The following is a 22787-nucleotide window of genomic DNA, read 5'->3' as shown; positions in this document are numbered from 1 at the left end:
ATTTTTGTCATCATCAAAAAGGGGGAGATTGTTGCTCCTAGATTGATTTTGATGATCACAAAGCAGATTGAAGGGATACAAATAATTTTAAAATGAAAAAGTCCTTATGCTCTTCAAGGGCAAAATTGTAATTTCACTAAAATCCTGATTTGATAGTACCATTTGGTAGAACAAATGATTTGAAATCTATTGGTGAAAATTTCATTATGTTTGGACTTATATTTTTGAAGTTATGAAGATTTGAAGTGCATGAGTCGACTCATGAGTCAACTCATGGCACTGTGAGCTAATTGGCACGCAAAAATTCTCCTTGGCACGCTAGTTTTCTGGCTTGGCACGACCTGTGAGTCGACTCATGAGTCGACCCACAAGGCATGAGTTGACTCATGAGTCGACCCCTGCTAATTTGAGCCAAGAATTTTCAGAAACGCATTCTCTGGTTTTTGCAACAGAGGTCGACTCATGAGTCGACCCCTGAAGCATGAGTCGACTCATGAGTCGACCCCTGCGACGGGAATTGTCAGCAACGGCTATTTTTTTGTCCGTTTTAATTACCATTTATGCTTCCTAAAAATTCTCTAACGGCTCTTTATCTACCTAAATTATTTTCTCTTGCTTCTAATGCTACAAAATGCTTTAAATGATGAAAGAAATTGCAGATTAAATAGCGGATCAAACGTGAAATCAAAAAAAGACGAAAAAGAAGAGAAGTAGAGAAGAAGAGAAGAATAGAAGAAAGGATCCGAAATTTGCAAGAAAAAGCCTGAGATCAACGAAAAATCCAAAAAGAAAAAGAGAGAGGATCCACAATATACCAGAGAGATTGTGAAAGAGAAAAGCAAGATCTTTCAAGGAGAAAATTCTTCACGCCTATTGTTTCAACCTTGATCTAGAGATTGTTCAAAGCTTTCAAGAGATCTTCAATTAACAATCAACCTCTTCTCAAGCATTCAAGCATTCATCCACTTTGAGAAAATCTGAAAAAGGGGTTCTTCATTTGAGTAAAGCTTTTATTGTTATATTTGCTCATTTAAGGAGCTGTTATTGTATTAATCTGTGCTCTAAATTTTCTAACTCTTTGTGAGTTTTTGTTCTTGTTTTTGGAGGATTTCCAAAACAAGGAAAGGTTGATCCGAACCTGAAATCGGAGTGTTTTGGGTTTACTTGTACCCGAGAAATAAGTGATCTAGCTTGGGATAGCTAGTGTCGGAGTTTCCGACGTCTTGTATTCTAGCTTGGGATAGCTAGTGTCAGAGTTTTCGACGTTTTGTATTCGGGTTGAATACAAAGGATAGTGGATTAAAATTTCCAAGTGGGATCTTGGGGAGTGGATGTAGGTGCAAGGTTAGCACCGAACCACTATAAATCCTTATGTTTGTGGTGTGCTTTATCGCTTTATCTTATTTCTTTATTATATCCTTGCAATACTGCTTTAGGTAATTAATATTGATTTAAAGCCATTGTTTTGTTTTTCATAAGTTATCTGTTGGGCTTAAAATTTTTAGAAACCCAATTCACCCCCCCCTCTTGGGTTGCATAGCTGGGCAACATTCTCTAACAACCACCCGCACTTGTCGTCCTGTGGATTTATACAGTAGACTAGAGATCCATCTTTTTTGAAGAAAGTGATTTGTGTGCCAGTCTGTCTGGATCTATCATCATCCTCATGATGATCTTATGATCGGAAGCATTTAGGAATTAAATACATGTCTCTAATTCTCAGCACTTTGAGAATATGTATCGAAGTTGATTCCATGGATTATTCAAAGATACATCACACTTGAATGAAAAAAAATTATCTTTTTATTAATCATATCAATATATTAAGTATAAAATTGTATCCTAGATTTATTACCATATGTCAGCCATATTGATTTTTAGGACATACATCTAACAATCTCCTATTTGGACTAAAGCCAATTGGCCACAAATCTAAGTCCCATCTTTTCAAGGTGGACTTTCATTTTCGGTTGCTCAACTGCTTAGTCAGCAAGTCTGCCACATTTTTCACGGAGTCTACTCTTCGCACCTCGATATGAGGTAGTCGCGTACACTGTTGCTCTATATGTTTGGACTTCTAGTGAGACCTTGAGCTCCTTGCAAGGGCTATGGTGTCATTATTTTTGCAGTACTGTGTTATAGCATGACATCCAGTTCTACAATTAATATTAGAGTTAGAATTCATTCTACACATCTATAGCATATTCAGCCTCCATTGATCGTATATTCAGAACCCTTCTAATATATCGAACAAGAATACATCCTCAACTCGCAACTCAGAATCTCCTCTCAAGATCAAGAATAAATTCTTAGTCCTTCTTAAGTATTTAAGGATATTTTCACAGCTATCTAGTGCTCATTGCTTGGATTCGATTGATACCTACTTGTGACACTCATAACAAGGACAATATCAGGTCGAGTATATAGCATGATGTACATGAGGCTCCCTATAGTCGAGGTGTAAGGAATCCTACTCATTCGCTGCACCTCCTCAGATGTGGTCAAACACATCATCTTGGAGAGACTAATACCATACCTAAGAGGTAAGAGACCTCTCTTGGAGTTTTCCATGCTGAACCTCTTCAGTAACTTCTCTATGTACAGCTTTTGTGATAGACCAAGCATCTATTTAGGTCTATCCCTATAGACTTTTATTCTGAGAATATGGGATACTTCTCCTAGGTCTTTCATGAAAAATTCTTTGGACAACCATCTTTTGACCATGGTCAGCATGGGAATGTGATTCCCAATGAGAAGAATATCATCCACATATAATACGAGGAAGATGATTGCACTTCCACTGACCCCAAGGTTTCTCTTCATTTTTGATGAAGTCAAACAATTTGATTACCTCATCAAAATGGTGATTCCAACTTTGAGAAGCTTGCTTTAATCTATATATGGATCTTTGCAGCTTGTAGACTCTGTGATCACCATCATCGAATGTGAAACCCATAAGCTGCTCTATAAAGATATCTTCCTCAAGATATCCATTCAGGAAGATAATTTTCATATCCATCTATCAGATTTCATAATCATAGTAAGCTGCAACAGCAAGTAAAGTATGGATGGATTTCAGCATGGCTACAAGTGAGAAAGTTTTCTAATAGTCAATGCTCTCACGCAGACTATAACTTTTAGCCACAAGCCTAACTTTATAGCTCTCTACCTTACCATCAGCACCTATCTTCCTTTTGTAGATCCATTTACATCCAATAGGTACAATATCTTTAGGTAGATCCACTAAAGTTCAAACTTTGTTCGATTGCATCGAGTCAATTTCTGACTTTATAGTATCTAACCACTTTTCAGAATTGATGTGAGATATCATCTTGTCAAAGGTATTGGGATCATCACCATGACCCCTATCTCTCATAAGGAACATTTTCTTTACTTCCTCCATAAGCATGCCTATGTATCTTTCAGAAGGTCGGGAGACCCTGCTAGATCTACGAGGTGGCAGAGGAACATTAACTACTGGCTCATGAACTATGGATTTCTGAGGATCTATAGCTTTGGGCTCTTTGGAGATTTTCTCTTCAAGCTCTACTAACCTTTCACTGTGGCCATCTTGAATAAATTATTTTTCTAGGAACGAGGCATTTTGACTCACAATCACATTATGGTCATGTGGAAAGTAGAAGTAGTATCCCATAGATTTTTTTGGATACCCTACAAAATGAGCTATAATAGATCTATCCTCCAACTTTTCTGCCATCTGTCTCTTGACATAGGCTAGACATCCCCAAGTCTTAAGATGACCTAGACTCGGCTTCTTATCGAACCATATCTTATACGATGTGGTAGGAACGGATTTTGAAGGAACCCTATTCAACAAATGAATGATAGTTAACAAGGCATGTCCCTAAAGAAATAAGGGTAGATCAATGAAGCTCATCATGGATCTAACTATATCCAATAGGGTTTTGTTCCTCCTTTTGGATATCCTATTGAGCTGAGGTGTTCCAGGAGGGGTTCACTGAGAGACTATGCCGTTGTCCTTAAGATATCTCAGAAATTTCTGACTAAGGTATTCACCTCCTCGATCAGATTGAAGCACCTTAATGGGTTTGTCTGTCTGCTTTTCTACTTTAGGCCTAAATTCTTTGAACTTTTCAAAGGCCTCAAACTTGTGTTTTATGAGATACACATATCCATACCTAGACAGGTCATCGATAAAAATAATGAAGTAGTTACAACCACCCCTGATCTGCACATCAAATGGCCCACACACATCAATGTGTACCAGGACAAGTAACTCTGTGGCCCTTTCTTCATGTCCTACAAAGGGTAACTTGGCCATCTTTCCTTGAAGACAGGACTCACAAGCTGGATACGACTCTGAGTGAAGAGAGCCAAGGATCCCATCCTTTTTTAGTCTATTTATCCTATCATCTCCAATAAGGCCTAGTTTATGATGCCAAAAGTACTTCTAGTTAATCTGCTCTCTGGGTCTCTTTTGACCTACGGTACTCACTATTTACTCGTTTAGGTTCACATTCGCATCAATATGCAAGTGATAAAGACTGTCAATTAAAAGATCTTATGGAACCAATTTATTTCGTAAAATGGAATAAAAGTCTTTATTGAAACAAATTTTAAAACCTTCCTGTGGTAGCACAGATACAAAAATTAAATTCTGACTAGCTACAGAAATATAATAACAATCTTTTAAATCTAATCTAACATTAGATAGTAATCGAAGAGAGTAAGTGCCAATGGCCTTTGTAGCAACCTTTGCTCCATTGTCGACATAAAGGATCATGTCACCTTCTCTCAACCTCCTACTTTCTATCAGACCCTACATAGAGGTACATTGAGCACTTGAGCCAGAGTCTAATATCCAACTAGAAGTAAAAGAAATCATGAGGTTAGATTCTATTACGAGCATACCTCCAGAAGGTTTGTATTCTTTTTTGGTCTTTAGGCTCCCTAAGTATTTTGGATAGTTCTTCCTCCAGTGGCCTTCAGCATGACAGTGAAAACACTTTTCTTTTGCCTCAGCCGCCTTTGGACCATCCTTCTTTGGCTTGCTCTCTCTCTTCTGCTTCTTTGCAGATTTAGCCTTCTTCCTTCTAATAGATTTTCTCTTGGAAGAAGAAGTCCACTTCACAGTGAGAACAGTGCCCCTTGAACTCTTCAAGATACTCTCCATTGTAACCAACATGTTGACAAGTTTAGAAATAGTGCAGTCAAGTTTGTTCATATGAAAATTCATGATGAATTGACTATATGAACTGGTAAGGGATTGAAGGATCGGATCCATTTATAATTGCTTTTGCATATCAAGCCCGAGCATCCCAAGCTTCTCAATATCCTTGATCACTATCATACAGTGCTCATGGACAGACTGCCCCTCGCACATCTTAAGGTTGAAGAGTCTCTTGGATACTTCGAAGTGTATAGTACGGCTTTACTCACCATACAACTCTTGTAGGTGAGTGATCATAGCTCGGGCAGTGGGTATATACTCGTGCTGGCTTTGCAACTCATTTGACATAGATGCCAGCACACAACACTTGACCCGATTGTCTTCATCTATCCACTTCTCAAAGGCAGCTCTCTACTCAGCAGTAGGATAGTTTGGTAACACAACGGAATCCTGATCGAAAATATGGCTTAACTTTTTTGAGGTCAGGACAATCTTGAGGTTTCTGAGCCAGTCTTTGTAATTATTACCGGCCAAACAATTGGTTTCAAGGATGCCAGCAAGAGTGTTTGAGGCTGACATGATGGTTTAACTGCGAGAGTAGAGATTTAAGTTAAATTTTTGTACTTAATATTTTAATTTATTTTTAAAGACTTTAAGATGCAAATAATGACTCCCACTAATTTATCAGATCCCTCCACTCTTCTCAAAAGAAATAAAAATCCTAACGCGATAAAAGATTCCTATTGGGTGCTGCGATCCCATCAATGACATACACCTCACCTAACAGTTATTGGTAGCATGCACACCGATGTGTAGGTGACTTTTTGTCCAGATGCTTCACTAAACATGTTGTAGCCACTTGATCTCTAAGTCATATGGGCTCACCTAACAGTTATTGCCCACTCTTTTTAGTTAAGCCCGACCTACCATTCATAAGCAGGTGCAAGGCCGTCATTAGGTCCCTCACCTAACAGTTATTGGGCCCAACTCCATCCCTACCCTGGAGCAACTCCTTGCTAATAGAGTGATTGTGTGTTTTCGATACAACTGAATCACTATGACCAGCCGAGAACAATCAACGTCGGTAACACGCCCACACACTACAACGGTGGAAGACCTACTTAATATTTATGGAGAGATTTGGGTTTAGGTCTCATCTAATCAGTCATCATATGACTAATCTAACTGGCATGGACTAAACCAAACTGCTAAACAACCTAATTCAAGATCCAATTTTTCAAATTGACCATATAAGTGAAGAATGGTGGGGGTCCCCTCGTTGCCTTCCTTAGATACTAATGAATTGATCAGATCAGCTAACAGAACTAATTAAATAATCACGTCTCATTAACTTACCTTAGACACCAATAGGTCGATTGATTAGAATTGGTTAGCTAAAGCGAATCGAGCTCAAACTAACGAGTCAAATTAGATCTTTAGATTAATCGATTCTATATATGGGACTCAATCATTTGATCAATAATAATTGTATGATCATTAACTTAATTGATCTAACTTAATTCAATATTTGACTCGATTTGATCAATTACTTAATCAAATTAGACCCATATGACTCAAATCAAAAATCTTAGATGTAATCCTATTATATGACCTAATTTTTGATTTTTTCATGATCAAAACACTCATGCACAAACACAAATTTTAGATTCTAAAATTATATTTCAGATCTAAATTCTTTGCATGAAAGTAAATTTTAAAATATGAAAATAATTTTTAGATTTTAACATACAAATATATATCATATATATGCATGTATAATTATATCTAAATAAAATTTTAGATCTAAGCATGATATCATATATCTCATATACTAATCATGCATGAGATTAAAAATAAATTTATGATTTAAATATGCAATCATATATTATATATATAAACTAAAATTTAGATCATAAAAAAATTTTAGATTTCATGCATGCATCTATATTTCACATGAATATTAACTAGAACTCTTTTTAGATCAAAATTCAGATCTATGCATGCAACAACATATCAACTATATGTTCTAAAATTAAATCTAAAATTAAATTTCAAATTTAAAGATCCATCCATACATCTTATGTATCAAGAAAAAAATTGATTTTAAAATCTTTTCAAAAATATGTATATCAAAATTCAGCATACAAAAACCTGTTGCTCTGATACCACTGATGGAATTCAGGATTTGGTGCATGCATGTGTATTTCAAAACTTCATTTTCTAAGCACCACAGTAGAGAATAAGATTAAAATAATTTTAATTTAAATTATGCATGCATAAAAATATAAAACCATATGGATCTATCTCATATGCTGAAATTGATATATGCTGAAATTCAAATTATGATTAAATCACATACCTATTTTGTAATCTCTTTCTTCAAAATTAGATCTAAAAGAGAAGATGCTCTCTATTAGCTACACAAGTATCTGACCTCTATGAGTATCCACTGAAGATCAGCCTGGAATAGCCCTCTTTAATCTGAATTTTGGTTCTCTAAAATTCAGCCTGCTGAATCTGAATGAAGACTAGATTGTGATCAACACTTGATTTTTCTCCTTGATTTTCTTCTTCTCCTCCTCTTTAGAATTTTTTCTTGCTATGTGCTACTATCAGATGCTAAAAATCAGCAAGAAAGAGGCATCCAAACTCTTTTGGGCGTGAAACTCCTTGGGACGCACGTCCCAAGGAAGGGGTGTATAGAACACCCAAGAGAAGAGAAAGGGAGAGGAAGAGAGGACGTGGGGAGAGCCTTTGGGTATGAGGGGCTGCTGGTTTTGATGGCTTAGAGATCTTAGGGGAGGTCCCTTTAAATAGGCATAAAGATTAAAATCTTATTCAATCATATAATCCAAGTCCTACTTGCGTTAAGATTTCTATTCAGTTAAGTTATCCAATTTATATTAGGAAGCCCATTAGGCACCAATAATTGGAGCCCTTGTACCCATAATTAGACACTCTTTTTTACACTCAAGAGATACTCCATATGAAATCAAAAGGCCCTCTAATCAATGGACACGTCCAAATTGATCAAATCAAAGTGGTGCCCTATAATAACTATCAAGGAGATTCATAAGGGACTTGCATCCTTAATTTATATGATCCATTACCTTAGACATCCAATAATTGAAGTCTTATGAATCTTATTTATATAGATAATTAGCAGGTAATTAAGTTAGAATTAACTTATCAAATAAGTAATCCTGATGGAAAGAGAAATTGAGTCCAACTATGTGCTAGCAAGATTACCATGAACCCAATAGATTTCTCTAAACCCAATTGACACTTCAGAAGCTCAATTACTTATTCCAGACCTAATCTCTTTGTTATATGACCTCATAGATTTAATTCTATCTGATAGTAAGATATACAATGATCTTTATCATTGTATCATTGAAACTCTTTTCAATGGGTTGGAACAATTTCACTCTAACTCAACAAGGATTGTCAATCCAGAACAACCCTAGTGAGCTCCCATAATCTATTAGTGACACCTAACAATATGTAGTGACAATCCAGTAGAACTGAAATAAATTTTTAGGTATAGTTAACATAAATTCAGTCCCTCTATCATTAAGTCTAGACTAGATGGCAGGTCATGGATAAATCGTCAAACCTCAACATCAGTCATATGATAGATTTGATTAGCTCAAATCCAATGTGATGTCTATGAAAACTCTTTTCCATCAATCACTCTCCTGTGGCCATAGATTCTTGAACTTAGCCTTCCAAATCTCATAGGACTACTCCTCTCTATCAAGATCAATAGATCCTATCTTGATGCGCACCCCACTCCTATAGTGGATCAACTGTCGCCAACATCCACTACAAGAGCTCATTGAGACCTATGTTTTTGTGTCAGTCAAACTCCAGTAGTCTCACTGTGAGTAGTAGTACCATCTCAAGTCAAAGGATCAGTCACATAACTACATCATCGAGATAATCACTGATGATCGAATAGAAATCCAAGTGATCTTTCAATGGTCACGCTCAGTACTAGTTATTCTCTAACAATCATTCGTACTTGTCGCTCTATGTCTCTACACAGTAGATTAGAGATCTGTCTTTCTTGAAGGAAGTGATTTGTATGCCAGTCTGTCTGGATCCATCATCATCTTCTTGATGATCCAATGATTGGGAATATTTAAGAATTAAATATATGTCTCTAATTCTCAATACTTTAAGAATATGTATCGAAGCTAATTTCATGGACGATTCATGGGCACATCACACTTGAATGAAAAAAAAATTATCCTTTTATTGATCATATCAATATATTAAGTATAAAATTGTGTCTTAGATTTATTACAATGTGTTAGCCATATTAGCTTTTAGGACTTATATCTAACAATCTCCCACTTGGACTAAAGCCAATTGGTCACAAATCTAAATCCCATCTTTTCAAGGTGGACTTCCATTTTCGGTTGCTCAATTGCTTAGTCAGCGAGTCTATCACGTTGTCCATGGAGTCTACTCTTTACATCTCGATATGAGGTAGTCGCGTACACTGCTGCTCTATGTGTTTAGACTTCTGGTGAGATCTTGGGCTCCTTAGCAAGGGCTCTGGTGCTATTATTTTTGTAGTACTGTGTCATGACATGACATCCAGCTCTACAACTAACATTAGAGCTAGAATTCATCCTACACATCTACAGCATATTCAGCCTCCATTGATTGTATATTCAGAACCCTTCTAATATATCGAACAAGAATACACCCTCAACTCGCAACTCAGAATCCTCTCTAAAGATCAAGAATAAATTTTTAGTCCTTTTTAAGTACTTAAGGATATTCTTCACAGCTATTCAGTGCTCTTTGCTTGGATTCGACTGATACCTGCTTGTGACACTCACAGCAAGGGCAATATCAGGTCAAGTACATAGCATGACGTACATGAGGCTCCCTATAGCCGAGCCGTAAGAAATCCTACTCATGCGTTGCACCTCTTCAGATGTGGTCAAGCACATCATCTTGGAGAGACTAATACCATGCCTAAGAGGTAAGAGACATCTCTTAGAATTTTTCATACTGAACCTCTTCAGTACCTTCTCTATGTATAGTTTTTGTGACAAGCCAAGCATTCATTTAGGTCTATCCCAATAGACTTTTATTCTGAGAATATGGGATGCTTCCCCTAGGTGTTTAATGGAGAATTCCATGGACAACCATCTTTTGACCATGGTCAGCATGGGAATATCATTCCCAATGAGGAGAATATCATCCACATATAATACGAGAAAGGTGATCACACTCCCACTGGCCTTCTTGTAAATACAAAGTTCTTCTTCATTTTTGATGAAGTCAAACGATTTGATTGCCTCCTCAAAATAATGATTCCAACTCTGAGAAGCTTGCTTTAATCCACATATGGATCTTTATAACTTGTAGACTCTGTGATCACCATCATCAGATGTGAAACTCATAGGCTGCTCCATATAGATATCTTCTTTAAGATATCCATTCAGAAAGGCAGTTTTCACATCCATCTGTCAGATTTCATAATCATAGTAAGCTGTAACAGCAAGCAAAGTGTGGATGGATTTCAGCATGGCTACAGACGAGAAAGTTTTCTGATAGTCAATATTCTCGTGCTGACTATAACCTTTAGCCACAAGTCTAGCTTTATAGATCTCTACCTTACCATCGGCACCTATCTTCTTTTTGTAGATCCATTTACATCCAATCGGTACAATATCTTCAGGTGGATCCACTAAAGTCCAGACTTAGTTCGAGTGCATCGAGTCAATTTCTGACTTCATAGTATCTAATAATTTTTCAGAATCGATATCAGACATCGCCTTGTCAAAAGTATTGGGATCATCACCATGATCTCTATCTTGCATAAGGAACATTTCCTTTACTTCCTCCGTAAGCATACCCATGTACCTTTCAGGAGGTCGGGAGATCCTGCTAGATCTACGAGGTTGCAGAGGAACATTAACTACTAGCTCATGGACTACGGATTTCTAAGGATCTATAGCTCTGGGCTCTTCAGAGACTTTCTCTTCAAGCTCTACTAACCTCCTACTGTCGCCATCCTGAATAAACTATTTTTTTAGGAACATGATATTTTGACTTACAATCACATTGTGATCATGTGAAAAGTAGTAGTATCCTATAGATTTTTTTAGATATCCTAAAAAATGAGCTATAATAGATCTATCCTCCAATTTTTTCACCATCTGTCTCTTGACACAGGCCGAACATCCCCAAGTCTTAAGATGCCTAGACTCGACTTCTTACCAAACCATATCTCATATGGTGTGGTAGGAACGAATTTTGAAGAAACCTTATTTAACAAGTAAATGGCTGTTAACAAGGCATGTCTCCAAAGAAATAAGAATAGATCAGTGAAGCTTATCATAGACCTGACCATATCCAATAGGATCCTATTCCTCCTTTTGGATATTTCGTTGAGCTGAGGTGTTTCAGGAGGGATCCACTGAGAGACTATGCTGTTGTCCTTAAGTTATCCCAAAAAATTCTGACTAAGGTATTCACCTCCTCGATCAGATTGAAAAATCTTAACGGATTTGTCTGTCTACTTTTCTACTTCATTCTTAAATTCTTTGAAGTTTTCAAAGGTCTCAGACTTGTGTTTCATGAGATATACATACCCATACGTAGACAGGTTATCGATAAAGGTAATGAAGTAGTTGTAACCACCTCTGGCCTGCACATCAAATGGCCCGCACACATTGGTGTGTACTAGGGTAAGTAACTCTGTGGCCCTTTTTTCATGTCTTACAAAGGATAACTTGGCCATCTTTTCTCGAAGACAGGACTCACAAGCTGGATATGACTCTAGACGAAGAGAGCCAAGGATCCCATCCTTTTTTAGTCTGTTTATCCTATCCTCTCCAATATGGTCTAGTTTATGATGCCATAAGTACTTCTGGTTAATCTCTTCTCTGGATCTTTTTTGACCTACGGCACTCACTATTTGTCGTTTAGATTCACATTCGCATCAATATGCAAGTGATAAAGACTGTCAATTAAAAGATCTCATAGAATCAATTTATTTCGTAAAATAGAACAAAAGTCTTTATTGAAACAAATTTCAAAACCTTCTTGTGCTAGCACAGATATGAAAATTAAATTTCGACTAGCTACAAAAATATAATAACAGTCTTTTAAATCTAATCTAACACCAGACGATAATCAAAGAAGATAAGTACCAATGGCCTCTCCAGCAACCTTTACTTTATTGCCGACTCGAAGGATCATGTCACCTTTCCTCAACCTCCTACTTTTTATCAGACCTTGCATAGAGGTACATTGAGCACTCGAGCCAGAGTCTAATACCCAACTAGAAGTAGAAGAAACTATGAGGTTAGATTCTATTATGAGCATACCTTCGGAAGGTTTGTCATCCTTTTTGATCTTTAGGCTCTCTAGATATTTCGGACAATTCTTCCTCTAGTGGCCTTTAGCATGACAGTGAAAATACTTTTCCTTTGCCTCAACCACCTTTGAACCATCCTTCTTTTGCTTGCTCTCTCTCTTCTGCTTCTTTGCAGATTTAGCCTTCTTCCTTCCAACAGACTTTCTCTTAGAAAAAAAAGTCTGCTCCACAGCGAGAACAGTTCTCCTTGAACTCTTCAAGGTACTCCCCGTTGTGACCAACATGTTGATGAGTTTGAGAATAGTACAGTCAAGTTTGTTCATATAAAAATTCATGATGAATTGACTATATGAATTGATAAGAAATTGAAGGATCAGATCCATCTGCAATTTCTTTTGTATATCAAGCCTGAGCTTCCCAAACTCCTCAATGTCCTTAATCACTATCATACAGTGCTCATGGATAGACTGCCCCTTGCGCACTTGAGGTTGAAGAGTCTCTTGGATACTTTGAAGCATGCAGTACAGCTTTGCTCACCATACAACTCTTGTAGGTGAGCGATCATAGCTCGGGCAGTGGGCATATGCTCGTGCTGGCTTTGCAACTCATTTGACATGGATGCCAGCACATAACACTTGACCCGACTGTCTTCATCTGTCTACTTCTCAAAGGCAGCTCTTTGCTCTGTAGTAGGACAGTTTGGTAACACAACAGAATTTTGGTCGAGAACATGTCTTAACTTTTCTGAGGTTAGGACAATCTTGAGGTTTTTGAGCCTATCTTTGTAATTATTACCGATCAAACAATTGGTTTCAAGGATGCCAGCAAGAGGATTTGAGGCTAACATGATGGTTTAACTGCGAGAGTAGAGATTCAAATTAGACTTTTATACTTAATATTTTAATTTATTTTTAAGAACTTTAAGATGCAAATAATGACTCCCATTAATTTATCGGATCCCTCCACTCTTCTGAAAAAAATGAAAATCCTAACATAACAAAAATTTTCTAGTGGGTGCTACGGTCCCATCGATGACATACACCTCACCTAATAATTATTGGTAGTATGCACATCGATGCATAAGCGACTCTTTATCCAAATACTTCACTAAGCATGTTACAACCACTTAGTCTCTAAGTCATGTGGGCTCACCTAACAGTTATTGTCCATATTTTTTAGTTAAGCCTGACCCACCATTCACAAGCAGGTGCAAGACCATCATTGGGTCCCTCACATAACAGTTATTGGACCCAACCCCATCCCTAGCCTAGAGCAACTCCTTGCTAATAGAGTGGTTATGTATTCCTAATGCAATTGAACCACTGTGACCAATCAAGAACAATCAACATCGGTAACACGTCCGCACATCTACAATGGTGGAAGACCTATGGACTTAATATTTGTGAAGAGATTTGGGTTTAGATCTCATCTAATCAATCATCATATGATTGATCTAACTGGCATGGGCTAAATCAAACCGCTAAGCAACCTAATTCAAGACCCAATCTTCCAAATTGGTCAGATAAGTGGAGAATGGTGGGGGTCCCCCCGTTGCCTTCCTTAGATACCAATGAATTGGTCAAATTGGCTAATGAAATTAATTAAATAACCACATCTTATTAACTTGCCTTGGATACCAATAGGTCGATTGATCAGAATTGGTTAGCTAAAGCGAATCGGACTCAAACCAACGAGCCAAATTACATCATAAAGTTAATCAATTCTACATATGGGATATAATCGATTTGATCAACAATAATTATATGATCATTAACTTAATTGATCTAACTCAATTCAATACTTGACTCAGTTTGATCAATTACTTAATCAAATTAGACCCATATGACTCAAATCAAAAATCTTGGATGTAATCCTATTACATGACCTAATTTTTGATTTTCTCATGATCAAAACTCTCATGCACAAATACAAATTTTAGATTTTAAAATTATATTTCAGATCTAAATTCTTTGCATAAAAGTAAGTTTTAGAATATGAAAATAATTTTGAGGTTTTAACATACAAATATATATCATATACATATATGTATAATGAGATCTAAATAAAATTTTAGATCTAAGTATGATATCATATATCTCATATACTAATCATGAATGAGATTAAAAATAAATTTATGATCTAAATATGTAATCATATATCATATATATGAACCAAAATTTAGATCATAAAAAAATTTTAGATTTCATACATGCATCTATATTTCACATGAACATTAACTAAAACTCTTTCTAGATCAAAATTCAGATTTATGCATGCAATAATATATCAACTATATATTTTAAAATTAAATCTAAAATTAAATTTTAGATTTCAAAATCCATCCATACATCTTATGTATCAAGAAAAAAATTGATTTTGAAACTTTTTCAAAAGTATGTATATCAAAATTCAGTATATGAATATTTATTGCTCTGATACCACTGATGGAATTCAGAGTTTGGTACATACATGTGTATTTTAAAATTTTATTTTTTAAATACCACTATGAAGAATAAGATTAAAATAATTTTAATCTAAATTATACATGCATAAAAATATAAAATCACCTAGATCTATCTCATATGCTGAAATTGATATATGCTGAAATTTAGATTATGATTAAATCACATATCTGTTTCACAATCTCTTTCTTCAAAATTGGATCTGAAAGAGAAGAAGCTCTCTGTTAGCTACACAAGTATCCAGCCTCTATGAGTATCCACTCGAGATCAGTCTGAAATGATCCTCTTTAATCTGAATTTTGATTCTCCAAAATTCAGCCTACTGAATCTGAACGAAGCTTGGATCTTGATTAACACTTGATCTTCTTCTTCTCCTCTTCTCTAGAGTTTCTCCTTACTATGTGCTGCTACCAGATACTAGAAACCTGTAAGAAAGAGGCCCCTAAACTCTTTTGGACGTGGAACTCCTTGGGATGCACATCCCAAGGAAGGGGTGTATAGAACACCTAAGAGAAGAGAAAGGGAGAGGAAGAGAGGATGTGGAGAGAGCCTTTGAGTGTGAGGGGCTGCTGGTTTTGATGGCTTAGAGATCTTAGGGGAGGTCCCTTTAAATAGGCACAAAGATTAAATCCTATTCAATCATATAATACAAGTCCTACTTGCATTAGGATTTCTATTAACTTAAGTTATCCAACTTACATTAGGAAGCCCATTAGGCTCCAACAATTGGATCCCTTGTACCCATAATTAAACACCCTCTTTTACACTCAAGAGATGCCCCATATAAAATCCAAAGGCCCTCTAATCAATAGACATGCCCAAATTGATCAAATCAAAGTGGTGCCCTATAATAACTATCAAGGAGATTTATAAAAAACTTGCATCCTTAATTTATGTGATCCATAACTTTAGACACTCAATAATTGGAGTCTCATGAATCTTATTCATATAGATAATTAGTAGGTAATTTAGTTAGAATTAACTAATCAAATAAGTAATTCTAACGGAAAGAGGAATTGGGTCCAACCATATGCTAGCAAGGTTACCATGGACCTAATGGATTTTTCTAAACCCAATTGACACTTCATAAGCTCAATTACTTATTTCAGATCTAATCTCTTTATTGTGTGACCTCATAGGTTCAATTTTATCTGATAGTGAGATATACAATGATCTCTATCATTGTATCATTGAAACTCTTTTCAATGGATCGGAACAATTTTACTCTAACTCAATAAGGATTGTCGATCCAGAACAACCCTAGTGAGCTCTCATAATCCATCAGTGACACCTAGCAGTATGTAGTGACAATCCAGTAAAACTGAAATGAACCTTTGGATGTAGTTAACATGTGATTCAGTCCTTTTATCATGAGTCCCGACTAGATGACAGATCATGAATAAATCATCAAATCTCAACATCAATCATATGATAGATTTGATTAGCTCAAGTCCAGATATGATGTCTATAAAAACTTTTTTCTATCAATCACTCTACTGTGACCACAGATTCTTAGACTTAGCCTCTCAAATCTCATAGGACTACTCCTCTCTATCAAGGTCAATAGATCCTATCTTGATGTGCACCCCACTCTTACAGTGGACCAACTGTCGCCAACATCCACTACAAGAGCTTATTGAGACCTATGTTTCTATATCAGTCAAACTCCAGTAGTCTCACTATGAGTAGCAGTACCATCTCAAGTTAAAGGATCAGTCACACAACTACAGCATTGAGATAATCACTGATGATCGAATAGAAATCTAAGTGATCTTTCGTATTGTCATGCTCAGTGCTAGTTGTTCTCTAACAACTACCCACACTTATGGTCCTGTGACTAAAGACCCATCTTTCTCAAAGAAAGCTATTTGTGCGTCAGTCTGTCTAGATCCATCATCATCATCATTATGATCCTATGATTGGGAGTATTTAGGAATTAAATATATGTCTCTAATTCTCAATACTTTGAGAATATGTATCGAAGCTAATTTTATGGATGATTCAAGGACACATCACACTTGAATGAAAAAAATTATCCTTTTATTGATCATATCAATATATTAAGTATAAAATTATGTTCTGGATTTATTACAATATATCAGCTATATTGGCTTCTAGGACATATATCTAACACAAAAATTATTCTCAGCTTTTGATATCAATTATCGAAATTTAATCTTATAAGCTTGTCACTGTCTAACAGTGAGCGAAGTAATACACTACTAGCCATCACTGAAAGAAAAAATAAAGACCTATGAGTATATGAATTAATTAATCCTAAAGACTTGAACTTTAGTCTAAAGGTTCTTTCATTATTTTATATGAATTGATAGCCTCTACATCCAATTTAAGAAATTATTTTAATATCTTAGTGGGTATTAGAATCCACATAGACTACATACAGGTCTGTAGAAAGCTCGGCCAATCCATATGCATCTATGGATAGGTTCTCAATCAATTATTTCTCTAAATAATTTTTAGTAATTGATTTTGTCCTAGATGCCTTTTCAGTAGGTGAAGGCCTCCATTGAAAGTCCCGATTAAGTCCAACCATTAACATGAATATACTCAGTGAATCTAGCTAATGAATGATCAGGCTCGAGGAAGGCTCGACTAATCCAACCATTCATCAGATAATACATCTGAGTCATCATATAATGAATGATAATTTCAATATCCAAATAAACACTAGGTCTATGGATCTGCAATGCTTACCTAGACTGTTGGACCCATTATCATCCATCTTAATGGGAGGCTATGATCTAGTTATCTCCATAGCTAGCTTATTTTAAGGACCTAATAATTTAGAAGATCTAATTTCAATGATTTGACAAGTAATTGACCAATAAGTCTTAAATTATCTCACTGACTTCACCAAGTCATTAAGAGGACTATAGACAAGCTGGTCCTTGGCACCTAACTCAATCGAACTGATTTAATGATTTGAGAATAAGAGTAGAGATTAATCGATAAGTCATAAATTCTTTCATTGACTTCATCAAGTCATAAAGAGGACTAGAGACAAGCCTGATCAAAGATACCTAAATTAGTCACACTGATTTACCTTAATGGCATGGATTAGTTTGAATCAATTAATGACCTATCAAAACATAATCTACCATATTAGTCAGGTAAGTGAGATCAATGGGAGGGTCTACCTCGATTTGTCTGAGACACCATCAAAATGGCCAGCTAAGTGGACTGCCAATTAAAAACCACTAATCATATTGTCAAATAATATTACCAAACTTATCTTAGACATCAATTGATCGATTAGTTTTGATTTGATCAACCAAAAGACTCGGGTTAAACCATTAAGCTACAATTAGGTCTATTTGGTATAATAAAAAATATAGACTTGATCAAGCTATAACTATTGAGATTGATCTAAAAAAATTCTGACCTAATCTAATTCAACTCCTGATTAGATTTAATCAATTTATCTAATTAGTCCATATTTTATTTCTAACTCTAGATCTAACTTAGTTAGAAGATCTGATTCATGCTAACCTATTACCCATCGATTTATGAGGTGTCTTAACATCTTTAATCTCAAATCTAGATCATTTATTCTAAATTAAGTATGTAAAATGTGTGTTTCAGTTTGTAGAACTATTCTACTAAGGTTTTAAGTGAAGCATACCATATGTTTCAAAAGTTTAGATCTTAAAATCTAATTTTTAGATCTTTGTTTAATAATTAAACATGCATACATTTGATCTGAATATCATATATACATCACATATATCTATTGGATGTATGTCCTAAAAGCTAATTATTGGTTGACATATTTTTATTCTATGACACAAATTTGTACTTAAACTATTGATTTAATCAATAAAAGATAAATTTTCTTTTTTCATTTAAGTGTTATGTGTCTTTGAATCATCTTTGAAATTGATGTTATGATACATATTCTCAAGTGTTGAGAATTAGAGGCATATATGATTGATTCCTAAATTGATCTCGATCATAGGATAGTCATGGGGATAGTGATCCTTCCAAATAGATCAGTGCATGATTTACTTCCTTCGAGATAGATGAGTCTCTTATCTATAGTGTAGAGACACTGAGTGAAAAGTATGGATAGTTGTTAGAGAACAACTAGTACTGAGCGTGACCATATGAGAGATTACATAGATTTCTATTCGATCGTTAGTGATTATTTCGATGCTGTAGTTGTGTGACTGATCCTTTGACCTACGATATCACAGTTGCTCCAGTAAGACTACTGTAGTTTGATTACACATAAATATTAACTTGATTATGAGTTTTTGTAATGGATGTTGGCTTCAATTGGTTTAGCTGTGCGAGCAACGTATGCATCTAGATGGGATCTATCGACCTTGATAGAGAGGAGTAATCCTATGAGATTTGAAAAGTTAAGTCCATAAGTCTATGATCATAGCAGTGTGATTGATGAAAAAGAGTTTTATTTAGAATCACTATTAGACTTGAGCTGATCAAATTTATCATATGATTGATGATGAGGTTTGACGATGTATCCATGATCTACCATCTAATCGGAACTCATGATAGAGAGACTGTATCATACATTAACTATACCTAAAGATTTTATTTTGATCCTGCTGGGTTGCCACTACATATTGCTAGATGTCAATAATAGATTGTGAAAGCTCAATAGGATCGTTTTGGATCAATAATCCTTGTCGAGTTGGAATGAAACTGTTCTGATCCATTGAAAGAGATTTTAGTGATACCTATGATAGAGATCATGGTATGTCCACTACCAGATAGAATTGAACCTATGGGGTCACACATAAAGCGAGAAGATTTGGATTGATTATAATTAGGCTTATGAAGCACTAATTTATATGGATTTGGAGAAATCCTATTGGGTTCATATTAACCTTGCTAGCACCTAGGTGAATTCAATTTCTCTTATGGTTGGTTTATTTATATGATAAATTTTAATCAATTTTTATATTTAATTTCAATCTAATTGAATTTGATTCAATAAGATCCAATAGTTGGATGTTTAGTTTATAACTTAGATTAAATTAAGAAAGATTTTCTTGATTTTATTTATTAAGAACCCTTGAAGAGAATTTATGAAATCATGTGGTCTGATTTGAGACTTTTAATTAGGTCCCATATGATGGGATGCCTAGCATTGGGTATGGACTTGGGTGAGATATGGGTGGTGTCCTATTTATTTGGTCCAAGTATATTATGGTTAGGACTTCTAATATGATTAGGAGGAGGGATCCTAATTTGATTAGGACACGCTTAAGTTGTCTATATAAAGGACCTTAGCCTTTACTTCTCATATAAGATCAACTTCTCCCTTCTTGCTGCCACCTATTACTGTGCCCACACCTCCTCTTCTCTTCCTCTCTCTAGCCCACGCCCTTTTTCTCTAGGCATCCTTTCTTGGAGCCAAAAGAGGGGTGGGCGGCAACAAAGGGGTGTGTCAATAGTTGGCACCAACTCGCTTCTTGCTTTGTTCCCTTCCATCTCAAGTTTGTTGAGAGTTAGTTGCAACCACTTCTTGATTGTTGTTCTTTTTGATTAATTGAGGGATCAAGAAAGATTCTTGATTTCTTCAAGAATTAAGAAAGAAAGATTAAAAGGATTCATAATTAAAAGCCTCTCCAGGTTTTCAGACTTTTGGTTCAAGCAAGCAGGAGTCAAACGGATCTATTCAGGTCAGTCCTATGGATACCTGTAGAGGTAGGACCCTTGTACTACTAATTTAGAACATGTTCAGGCCTTAGATTCAGGGATTGAATCAAATTTAACTCCAGTTGTAGGTTTGAAGCAAAGAAAAAATAATTCAGGTATGTGAATAGATTACAGGCTTTCATTTATTATTTCTAAAATCAGTTTATGTTAATTTCAGCATATGAACTAGATCTATAGGTATATTTTCACATGATGAATGCATGTTTAGATTAAAAATATTTTAATCTAATTTTTTTACTATATTTTAGATTTAAAAAAATTTTAAAATCTGCATACACTAGCATCTATAAAAAATCCACCAGTACCATGACCACTTTTAGATCACTATCGATTACATCATATGCAACTTACAATTCAGATTTTAAAATAATTTTATATCTAAATTTATTTTATTAAAATTATAATTAATCATAAATCATTTTAAATATAATTTAAATATAATTTTTAATTTTTTTATTATTCTTCTTCATGAGACTTGATCACAATAGCATCTGTACACATCATAAGAGAACCCATTGAATGGGTAAGAGAGAGACTCAATCCTTGCTTCCTCTTATGACCAGATGGTCTAGTGCTCATCTCAATTTGAGTACTGGACTACTAAAATCTAAATCTAATTTCAAAAATTAATTACATCTATATATATACAATAATCAAAACAGGCATACATTCATATGAACATGATCATATCATTCATATTATGTATCTAATCTAATTAAATCAATGCATCAGATTAATTTCAAATAAATTTTATATAAATTTTAGATCTGAATCTACTTTTATATAGTATATAAAATACTTAAATTAGATCTGAGATCTCATAGAAAAATAATTCAAATACATATATGAACGCATGAAAATAAAATTCTGGTTAGACCTGATTTTGCATTGTACAAAATTTTGTTTGAAATCAGATCTGAAAATCTATCAAAATAGATTCAATTCAGATCTTGATTAAGTCTAACTTCCAACCCAAAATAACATCATAAAAATTTTATTAAAATAAATTTAAAATAAATTTTAATTTAATTATTATTTTAGTAAAAATCTGTATAAAAAAACTTCTGTTATACCAGATTTAGAACAAACCATCATCAACCGTTGATTAGGTTCTTAAAATCTGATCAAAATTAGATCAAATAATTTTTAAACAATAGGTCTAAATCTAATTTTAATATCTAACATAAAAATTTGGTTACATACTGTCGGGTTATGATAGCACAGTGGAAGTATGAATTTCATAATTTTGCATAATGAAATCATAATTATCAAATCCTAAGTTAAGACCTCCTTGGTGATTAATAATCATATATCTAAACATGCATGACACTATAGAAGATATAGAAGAATACCTATATCGCTAAATCCAAAATATTTCGACAAAGCTTCCACTAGGCGCCCAAGCGTTCGCCCTCCAATGGTGATCCACACAGAGACTGGATCAAGACACAAGCTCTTTCAAGATTTTTCTTCTCTAATTTGGATAGCACAACACTCCTCTTGTGTTTGCTTGAACACCCTCCTCCCTAGGCTTGTCTTTCTCTACCTTTCTTATCTCTTTGTCTTCCTTTACTATCTTCCTAAGCTCTTATCCTAATTCGAACTTGCCCTTACTATATTTGGACTTGTCCTAACAAGGAAAGGAAGAAAGAAATTGGACAAACTAGAGATGAATGTAAGAAAGAAGAGATAGACTTCTGAATACCAAAACACCGGAGACTCCACGCTATTTATAATTAGCGTGGAGACGCCTATCAACGGGTGTTATCCAATCCATATGTCCCAAATCAAATTTCAGAGGTCTTTCCACATCCTAAATAGAGAAAAAGTCATATCTGATAAGAGTCCTTCTGCAGGTGAAACTCTCTTATCAGATACGACGTTTTATTCTTCTTTCGCGTGCGCCCAATAAAAGATGCGGTAAGCATCTTTTCATTAATCAAATTATTTTTACATTTTTACATGTAGAAACTCTTTCCTTAGATGTATAAAAATCAAAAGATTATCTGATATAAGTGGTGTCTAAGAGACTTAAAGCAGAAGGAGTCTACGCGGTCTTTTATCGGTGTTTTTGAAGAGTCGCGTAGCATCAATTTGTGGTGCCCTCCTTCTCCACCACATA

Source organism: Elaeis guineensis, unplaced genomic scaffold, assembly GCF_000442705.2.
Source record: "Elaeis guineensis isolate ETL-2024a unplaced genomic scaffold, EG11 Super_Scaffold_1000033, whole genome shotgun sequence".
NCBI lineage: Eukaryota > Viridiplantae > Streptophyta > Magnoliopsida > Arecales > Arecaceae > Elaeis > Elaeis guineensis.
Note: the sequence above shows the minus strand (reverse complement) of the source record.